Source organism: Arachis hypogaea, chromosome 2 (genome assembly GCF_003086295.3).
Source record: "Arachis hypogaea cultivar Tifrunner chromosome 2, arahy.Tifrunner.gnm2.J5K5, whole genome shotgun sequence".
Classification (NCBI taxonomy): domain Eukaryota; kingdom Viridiplantae; phylum Streptophyta; class Magnoliopsida; order Fabales; family Fabaceae; genus Arachis; species Arachis hypogaea.
Window position 1 is genome coordinate 18781811 of NC_092037.1, and position 10390 is coordinate 18792200.

The window sequence follows — 10390 nt, forward strand, 5'->3', positions numbered from 1 at the left end:
TTGATTGATCGATTGAGAAAGTTGAATATTCTGATTAGTTGATGTTGTTATAGTGGTTTTCCTTGAATTATTGGAAGAAATTTAATCTTGGCATTTAATTTAATTTTGGAAACGATCTGATTTTAAAAAAGAGTTAATATTGAAATTTGATTTGATATTGAACTCGATTTAATATCGGAATTTGATTTTAAAACAAATTTGGAAAGGACTTAATACTTGAAAATAGTTTGTTTACTGAGAATGATTTGCTATTCTAGAAATGATTTGAAAAGGGTTTGAGGAACGGTTTGGTTCAAAACTGTTTGAGATGACTGAGAATTCTTAATTATTGATTGCTGCTGTTGGTTGAAGTTGGTTTAAATTGCGATTTATAGGATTGGTTGATTGAATTCTATATTTTGTAATTTCCTTGGATTGAGTGTTGTTGTGATAATGGTTATTGGAAGTGATGTGACTGATTAATAGGCGTTTGGTTTGGTTTGGTTGGGACCCAAAATTCAGGTAGCAAAGTTCGAGTTTTAAAGGAGATGCTGTCAAAATTTTATAAAAAATTGGAAGCTTCGTTTGAAATAATTATTTAAAAAGATTTGGATTTAAACATTATATGTTTTAATATTAATTTATTTAGAAAAGAAAGAATTATATTTTGGAATAGGATTGTTGATTAATGAAACGGAAAGAAGGATGATGAGGATTGACTTTGAAATGTGATTTTTGAATGAATTTGGAAATGGGATATGGATTGACGAATGATGATGATATTGAGAATGGCTTAGATATTGATGAATGATGAATGAATTATTCATATGACTTATGAATTTGAATTATCTGAGATACGAGATTTCCTGGATAAAGTGTCTTGGCTTGCCACCACGTGTACCAGATTGAAAACTCGATACTCTGTTGAGCCTACGACATAAGGGTGACCAGGTACTATAAATTCCCGGGAATGTTACCCCCATTGAGAAATATTGATTATTTGAGAAAAAAGCTATGCATAGACTCATGGGGATGCGCGTCGGGGGACAGTCTAAGGTTTTCGGACTTGTCGGGTTCGCTGGATAACCAACAGATGAGCTCATTAGCCATAGGACAGGCATGCATCATATGCATTTGTATGCTTTGCTTGGGTTTGAACTTGTTTTAGTTTGCCTAATTGTTAAACTGTTCTTAACTACTACCTGAATTATTTGCTGTAACTGCTACCTAAACCTGTGCTTTCCTTGTCTGTCTTGCTTATGTTTGTCCTGGTGTGCTACATTTGAGAATGAACTTTGGTGCTGAATTGATGATTGTGTTGATTGATTGTGTGGTTGGTTTCTGATTGAGATTTTCTTATAAGAAAAGAAAAGGTTTTGGATTTCTGAAAGATTAAATCTTGTTTCTTTGAAAAGGTTTTGAACGATTAGCTATTGGTTTTAAAAGGATTCATAAGGTAATGATAATCACTGAGCATGAAAACAGTTTTCTTATTAAATATCTTCTTATGACAATTTTGAAACTCCGTGGTGAGACTGTGTGGTTAGGTTCTCACCCCCCTACAACTTTACCTTTTCAGGAATCGGAGGAAAGAGCATTGTGAAGAGTTATACTGCGTTTTAGTTTATATGATGTTATATTAATTATATAATTTTTCTTCCCTCGCCTTTGTTATTATAATTTGGTAAGAGGGATAGGAGTTGTATGTTTTATATGTATATTATATTATAAGCTGTTATGTAAGAAGTATTGTATATGAATCTATGCCTGTTTCTTTGTTTTTTTAGATAAAGTATTTATTTTCGGTTTTTAATGAGGTCAGCAATACGGTGTCGAGTCAAAGGCTCCTATCTTAATATTAAGTATATGAAGTTATTCGTAATACTTCTTGCTAACAGAGTGGCGCAGCTGGAAGCGTGACATTCTAGTAGTGAGGGTGTTACAATATGGTATCAGAGCAGTTCATCCTGATTAGAGTCATGGGGATGGACTGACCATGCTTAACTGCATTCTCTTAGTGTTTGTCATGCTGTAGGTCTTTTCCAAGTAACAAGAATTTGAGTTGTATGCACATGACTGCCTATTAATTAACATTGTTAGCTTACCGTTGTATATATATTGATGTTAAGTCTGGCCAACTTAATATTGATGGCTTATGTGAACAGGAAGTTAATAGCTTATTATAGGCGAATTAGAATTGATAAGAAATAGGTAACGCTTATAGCGTGGTTTGGGGACGTTAGGAGTGAATTCTCGAGGATATTCTTTTATGTGTCTTGAAAAATTCTATTGATAACTTGTAACATGTTCTTTCATAATGTGCCTTAAAAATCCTTACTTGAGATTACTTTTTTAAAAACTAGTTTGATTATTTCTCAACCTTAACTCTTGTTGAAATGCATTCTCGTTTAATCTTAACTGCCTATGTTTACTTAAATTCCTTGGAAGATTTGTTTCTGTCTGTTCAAACTCTTTTTGATTCATGTACTCTTTTATGTGATCTTGAAATTGTTTAATGCATCAAAAGGGCCTTTGAAATCTTTAAGAAGAAATTTTAACTCAATCCTCTCTTACTTAACTGTACTTATAATCATTCTTTAAATTTTGACAAAAATGTTTTGAATTTGGCATGTCTTTATTCATATGTATTTTTAAAACCATGCCTCAAATAACAAGAGTTTATCCTATTAAGTCATCTCCAACAATGGAAGAAGGTACAATGTTATCTTCACACCAGAGAAAGTCAAATAAGACTAGTTAATCTCAATCCAAAAGTCCTAATCAACTTACTAATTGAATTAGCAAGAGATTAGAGTGGATAGAAATAATATTAACTAACAACCCTAGATCACCAACATGAGTTGGGTATTAATGACTCAAGATTGCCTAATTTCTCTTTCCAAGTCAAGAATGTTCAAAAAGCTATTCTAACATCCTACCAAGCATTTTGTCAAACACTTGAAAGATATGAAAGGAGAACATCATAAATTGCAAGAATACTAAAATCTACAACTACTAATTGCAAGGAAATAACAACAATAGCTCAATTAAACATCAACAACATGAAAACATAAAATTGCATTAAATGAAAATTCAAATCCAACAAGAGTTTATCAACATAAAAAGAGGCATAAAAAGGGAAATTAACACTACAAACTAAGAGAATGAAGGTGTAGGAATAAGAAATTATAAAGAGATCAAGATGAAAACAAGAATTAAACCTTAGATCTAAGATTCTAGAGAGAAAGAAGAGCTTCTCTCTCTAGAAAACTAACCTACATGATGCTAACCTAAAAGTAATTGCTCCCCCTTTGTCCAATCTTGAATTCTACATCAAATAGCCTCAGGAATGAGTTGGATTTGGGCCTGGGAATCTAAGAAATCGCCCCCAGCGAATTCACTTTAATGAGGTCACATGATTAGTGTCACGCGTGCGTGTGGGTGATGCGTGCACATAGCTGGCCAAAATTCCTCCTCACACGTACACGTGGGTGATGCGTGCGCGTGGCTTGGAAATCTCTTCTAACGCGTACGCGTGGGTGACACGTGTGCGTGGCATTCAATTCTCCAAATGCTCATTTCTTCATGAATTCTCCACTTTGCATGCTTTTCTCCTCACTTCTTCCATCCAATACTTGCATTTGAATCTGAAATCGCTCGACAAATATATCAAGACATCGGATGGAATTAAAGTGAATTAAATTTAGCTATTTTAAGGCCTAAAAAACATGTTTTCACACTTAAGCACAAATTAGGAGAGATTCACAAAACCATGCAATTTCATTGAATAAATGTGAGATAAGTTGATAAAATCCCCCAGATTAAGCACAAGATAAACCACAAAATTGGGGTTTATCATGCCCACTGTAGGTACCATGTCATATACTGGAGGGACGGACGCAAGTCTATATGATGATATATCGGCAAACGATGGTCGGTCCGAGCATCCCACATCTCATGCCAGCCACCAAGCAGCTGCGGGAACCACTTGCCACGACCAAATCTCCCATCCAACTTGTGCATGTCGTCAATGTTCAGTGGCCTAGTCGGAATGTGCTGCAAGCCACCAAATTGACGTACTACCCGGTCCACCTGATGCCACTCGACGATAGAGAAGCAAAATAGTGGACATACAACCGCCGCAGAGGCATCCGCCTCTGCTATCGCCTGTGGAACAAGCCCAACCAGCTGCGGGTCAGCATATGGGGTCCACTCAATCTGTTCACAGAACACAGACGCACGACGAAATTCAGATAATCATACGCAACAGGTACAAAAGTAAACTAAACATTAATTTCTTAAAACTAAACATTAATCACTTACATTTAACATCCCAATCCCATTCAGCGTACGCCTGTACTGCCTTAGCCTGCTCTTGCCTGTGGCATTGTCCGGTCGATACTAAACCCACCTACACAACCAATAACAATAATATTTTATCCTTTATTATTATAAACAACTTAATAATGATATGAATAACTTTGGTAAGTGTTTATAATACCTCTCAACCAGGGAAAAGCGACGAGCATCAAAGCCATCGGGTCGTACTAACAGACGGAGGTAGGCCCAAGAAAGCATCAAGCTGACGCATCCTCCCAAGTTGCGCTGACCATGCTCCGTGGCTCGGCACATCTGGCGGTACAGCCATGCCACCACAGCCGAATCCCACAACAACTAGCCAGATGTATCAAGATCCTCCAGCAGGGGAAGCCACCTGATATGCACCCGAGAGTCAGATGCATCGGGCAAGAGGATACCCCCTATCAACTGCATGATATATCCTCTCGTGTACCTTATCACGCACTCCTCTGTGGCGTCCTGCTCCATCTCTCCACAAACCGTATTGTGGAACCAAGTGAGCTTCACAGTTCACTTGGTCTGTGACTGTTTGTCTTTTGGGCCGGGAACAACACCCAAAATCTGCTCACATAACTCCTCAATGGTCCATCTCTGATGGTGCTTCTCCCACCCACCTATGCATCCACTCACAGGATTACCGTCAATCCTGAATTCCAACTGATAGGCCACAACTTGCAGGGTGATAGTCATCTCCCCGCACGGTAAATAAAATGTATGGGACTCAGGCCTCCACCTCTCTATCAACGTCGAGGCAAGCGACTAATCGTGCTCGAACTCGACCATATAGGCCACGTACTCAAACCAGGCTCACCTCAGATATGGCCTAATCTGCTCCGGCGACCGTGTCATCAGATTCCGTCTGGTGCGCAAGATCCGAGGTGCCTACCAAACGGAAAAAAATTAATAAAAAAAGGTACAACTTTTTATTCAATACAATAAAATGAAAAAAAGTTAAAAAATCATACCACTCGATCAAGCCTCCCAACAATGCGCTCAGCGTGATCCGATCTATACATCTCATGCTCATAACCCAATAACTGCTGCTCTATCAAAACACAATCTAGTAAAATAAAACCACAACTAGATTATTAAAAAATAAACTAAATGAAAAATAGCTTATAACCCTACTAATTTTAAGTTTACCCTATTTAACTGACGTCGTCGTGTAACTAATTAGTTTATAACTAACTCAACTCTAAATTTTATTGCTCATATTTCTTTCTTATCTAACATAACCTAATTAATTATTCCACTAATTACCTTCTAATTCATAACACAAGCTAATAACTCTGACTAAATTAACTAATAATATACTTTCTTATATTCATTAACATGTTTATAGACAATAAACAGTAACTATATTAAAAAACGATAACATAAAATAATCTACCTAATATAACAACACTTAAAAGTACGTCTAACTAACTAACATGTAAACAGTAAATCTGTTATTCTAACCAACAAACAATCTATACCTAACAATTTTATCTAACATGTAAATAGTAAACCAAATAATTTTAATTAAGATAAAAAAAATAGACTAATATTTACCAATCTGGAACTCAGAAAATCGCCCACACTAAATTGTACGGATGTTGAAAACACAAAAAAGAGTAACAGAAAAAATTTGGAAGGAAAAATAGAGAAAGAAAGAGACAAATAAAAATGGTCTCACCAGTTTAAATAGTGTGACGAAAATAAAGCTGAAAAAATAAAGTTAGAAAATCTTTTCTAAAAAAATAATTAATTATTTTATTTTATATACAAAAAAATCTTCTAAAATAAAATTGTTGGGAAAAAAATAAATAAATAAAAATAAAAAAGATAGCAAGTAATCCAACAACCAAGGGAATAAAACAAGAGAATATAATATATATTGTGCAGCTAGGGGACCTTTTTCTTCCCCTTTTTTTCCCCTTTATTTTAATTTGCACACAAACAATTGCCTGATCTTGGGATAATGTTTGCATTGCATTTACAAATTTAATTTTCACATCTATGCCTAAAATTCATGTAAGAATGATGAAATATTGTGTCTATTAAGCTTTTATTTAGGGTCTGTTTAGTAGTTATCTTAATTAACGCATAAATATAAAGATATGAAGAAACAATTACAAAAGCAATTTTGAGATAAAATTTGACTAATTTTGAGATAAAATTAATTGCAATATATAAGAAGATATCTATCAAATGTAGTACGTGGATGTGTTTCCTCGTCTAAGTATTAAGTTGGAAGGAGATAATTAGCATCGAAATTCAAGATGATGAATCATATAATAAGAAAATATGTGTGCACTTCTAATTTCCTCCTAAAGAAGAAAAGCTACGTCAATTGCGGCCTAATGCAGTTGCTACTGTCCACAATTTGAAACTATTCCAAAAGTTAATTAAGGTTCAAACATGATGATCAAAGAACTAATCAAAACATGCCTTGGTTCAAAGCAAAAGAAAAGAAAAAGATGTTTTTGAACAAACATTATTTAGTTTAAATCAATTTACAATTAAGCAATTTAACAAAGTATGTTACCACCACATGACTATGGAATAACAACAACATGTAAATCAACTATTATTCATAATAATAATAATAATAATAAGGTTTAATTACTCTGTTGCATTCTATAATTTCACAAAATTTTTAATTAGGTCATGTATTCTTTTTCTTTTTAATTGAGATCTTGCACCAATTTTCTTTTAATTGGGTCTTTATACTTTTTTTTACCATTTATTTGGGTCCTTACACTAATTTTTTTTAGTTGGGTTCTTATAAAATTAAGCCAATTACTACTAATACAAGATAGACCTAATTGAAAAAAAAATTTAGTACAAAGACCTAATTAATATATATATATATATATATATATATATATATATATATATATATATATATATAAAGACCTAATTAAAAATTTCGCAAAATTATAGGGACCAACAGAGTAATTAAGTCTAATAATAATCATTCAAAAAACAGAAAAAAAAAAAGAAAAAGGATCAACAAACTTTAGATGGGACATGATGAATTGAAGGAGGACCATCATCAAATTTGAGCCAATAGCTATAGTTTCGAGTAGGGGTGTAAGTTACCGAACCGGACCGAAAAATACTGCAAAACCGAATCGAAAATTACAACAACTGATTAAAAAACTAAAAAAATCGGTTTTTTTTGTTTTTTTCGAACTAAACTGATCGGTTCGGTTCGGTTGGTTTAGTAAAAACCGAACCGAACCAAACCGAACCGAATAGAATGCTGCATAAGTGATTCTTTTTACTGATTTACCCTTACTGATTTAACCTAGGTATAAAAGCCTAGACTCTGAATACTCTCACAGCCTCACTCTCTCTTCCTTTCACTCACGCGGCGCATCACCCACTCACCCTCAGTGGTGCTCACTGCTCACTCCTCACACAGACACGAGACACCCACTCACCCACAGGCCACAGCTCACTTCCATCTTCCATTCTTCCTCCTCCACACGGCCATGTCTGGAAGGATGAGAGCCTGAGAGAGCCAGAGAGCCAAAGAGCGTCGTCCATTCATCTCCGTCGCAGGCTCACAGGCGTAGCAAAGATCAGCATCGTCGTGTAGCCAGCAGCATCGTCCAGTTCGCGTCCTCGTGCAGTCCGGAGTCCACGCCGTCGTCCGGTCACAAGCCGTCAGAACAAACCCTAAGTCTTGGCAAGAAACCCTAAGCAGAGCAGCACTCCGGTCGTCGAGCCCTCTCCTGCAAAAAGCACCTGAACAATGTCTTCTTAGGAGGTTAGATCTGATTTTCAAATTTTTATAATTGATTTTGTCTCTGAGGGCTCTTATTGATTTGTGCTTAATTTGTCCCTGATTGTTGTTGCTGTTACTGATTAAAATTATTGTTGTTGCTAGTTTGTGCTTAAATTAGAAAGATGAGTTTCATTGAAATTTTTTTCTGCAGAATTTTATTGTTGTTGCTTAATTATTGTTCTTGCTTTTTATCTTGTTTACCAAACCCTGGTCTCTGTTTTATCCAATAAAAAGTTAACAATGTTTCCCATAAAGAAGAAAATCAAGAATCAGTAAAAATTATGGAACGTACAACAAGCAAATAGGGGAGAGTTTCATTAGTTTGTGTTCTGTTTCAATAACAAAAAGTAGTTAGTCTTATAGCTATATATATAAGGTATATGGTGTAGTCAATGGATATAATTCTATCCTATCAATTCTAGTCATAAAATATTACTCAATCACTTCTTTTCTGCACTTATATCTCAGCTAGCCTAACATCTTGCTGCAGAATTTATCTTAGTTCTTTACTGCATTAATCTAATCAACTCAAATAATTTGTTGTGGCTGCATATAATATGCTTTAATGCATATAATATATTTTATAATCTGTTTTAATCATCTGAAACCAGATGACTTTTGTTGGAGTTAAATTATTTTGGATTAGAGGCATGATCGGCAGACTGTGTCAAACCAGATTACCTTGCTTGTCAACTTTGTGCTCCTGCCGGTTTTGTATTTTGAAGCAGAACAATGATTTTTTGTACTGTTTTCCACTTGATAATTTTTTCAAAGAAGTTTTTTCTTTTTATATCTTCTTTCTTTTATTTTTGTTAGAAAATTGCATCAAGGATCAACAAGTCATAATTATTATTTTCTTCATTATGGCTGCATATTTATGTGTACCGTTAATTTGTTATCTTGTAATCTTGTTTTATAATTTGTTGTGGCTGTATTATAATATGTTTTAATCCATATAATATCTAGCTGCATATAAATTTGTATAATATATTTTATAATTTGTTGTGCCTGCATATAATATGTTTTAATTTGTATAATATATTTTGTAATTTGTTGCGGCTGCATATAATGTGTTAATTTGTTTTATATTTCCATTATGGCTGCATATAATATGTTTCACAAATTGTTGTTGTGGCTTAAAATGCTAATTTTTCATTGTTATGTTTATATATATGCAGCCAACAAGCAATGAACAGCCCAATGAACTGACGCATCAAGTTGGGGAAGATGATGATGAGTCTGGTGTAGATTCATATTAAGCATGGTAGCTTTTTGGTTTTTATTTATTTTAAAGTGACTGTTTCGGTTTAAAGTGTGATTATTTTTGTTGTTTTACTAGACATTTTTAATTGTATTTGTTTTATGTTTAATTAAATTAAATTTGTATTGAATTTGGATGTGATATACTCTTATTATTCTAGTTTATTGACGGTTTTAAAGTTAATTTTATGGAAATTTAAATTCTGATTATTAAGAATAAAAAACCGAAAAAACCGACCGAACCAAACCGCTGTTGGTTCGGTTCGGTTCGGTTGTTCAAACAGCAATCAACCGAATGGTTGGTCTCATTGTAGAACCGATCAGATCGGTTCGGTTGGTTTTTGGTCCAAAACCGAACCAAACCGAACCGATTACACCCCTAGTTTCAAGTATCATTGCTCCTTTTCCACCCGAGAGCTTGTTGGGCCAACCGTGGAGAGCTCTCGACAACCCGGGAGACTTCGGGGAGGAATCAAGTGAGAGAACATAAGATGAGATGACACCACATCCAACTCAAAACCTCAAGGTGTCAAGTTAATGGGTCTCTCATCTTATAAACTCCTCACTCTTCCTTATTTTCTTTGATGTGCGACTAACTTCGGCACTCCTCACACTTGCAACACTAACAGAGCTTGCTTCAATTTATTCTTCAACTTGAAAAAAACCTCCCTCAGAATGCTTGAAGATGAAGGGTAACATCATCTTTTCACATTATTATTGCCAAGCCCAAGTGTCACTGAAGAGCTAATAACTTTGCTGTTGCGTTTTCTATGAAACATCAACAATTGATGTGGCCTTTGAAAGCTATAGAGCCTTGTTGGAATTTTCATTCTTCTTCAATTTACTACCACTCTTCTCTTATTAGCTTTTCTTGTGTTTGTGTTTGTGTGTAAGTGAAAATTTGTAACTGCTAAAACAAATGCAGCATCATGAGGAATAGGGCTATATGAGAAACATAATTAATGGAAGGAAGAAATGAAAGGTGAGTTTTCAAAGCTACACCGAATATTTGATGCT

General features: G+C 34.6%; 1 long non-coding RNA gene across 1 annotated transcript; it reads left to right on the forward strand.

Annotated features, from left to right (window-relative positions):
* Positions 1-7665: 7665 nt before the first annotated feature.
* Positions 7666-9557, forward strand: LOC140178782 (uncharacterized). The gene is made up of 2 exons (XR_011871719.1): positions 7666-8095; positions 9292-9557. It is a non-coding gene; the product is annotated as an uncharacterized lncRNA (long non-coding RNA).
* Positions 9558-10390: the final 833 nt, after the last annotated feature.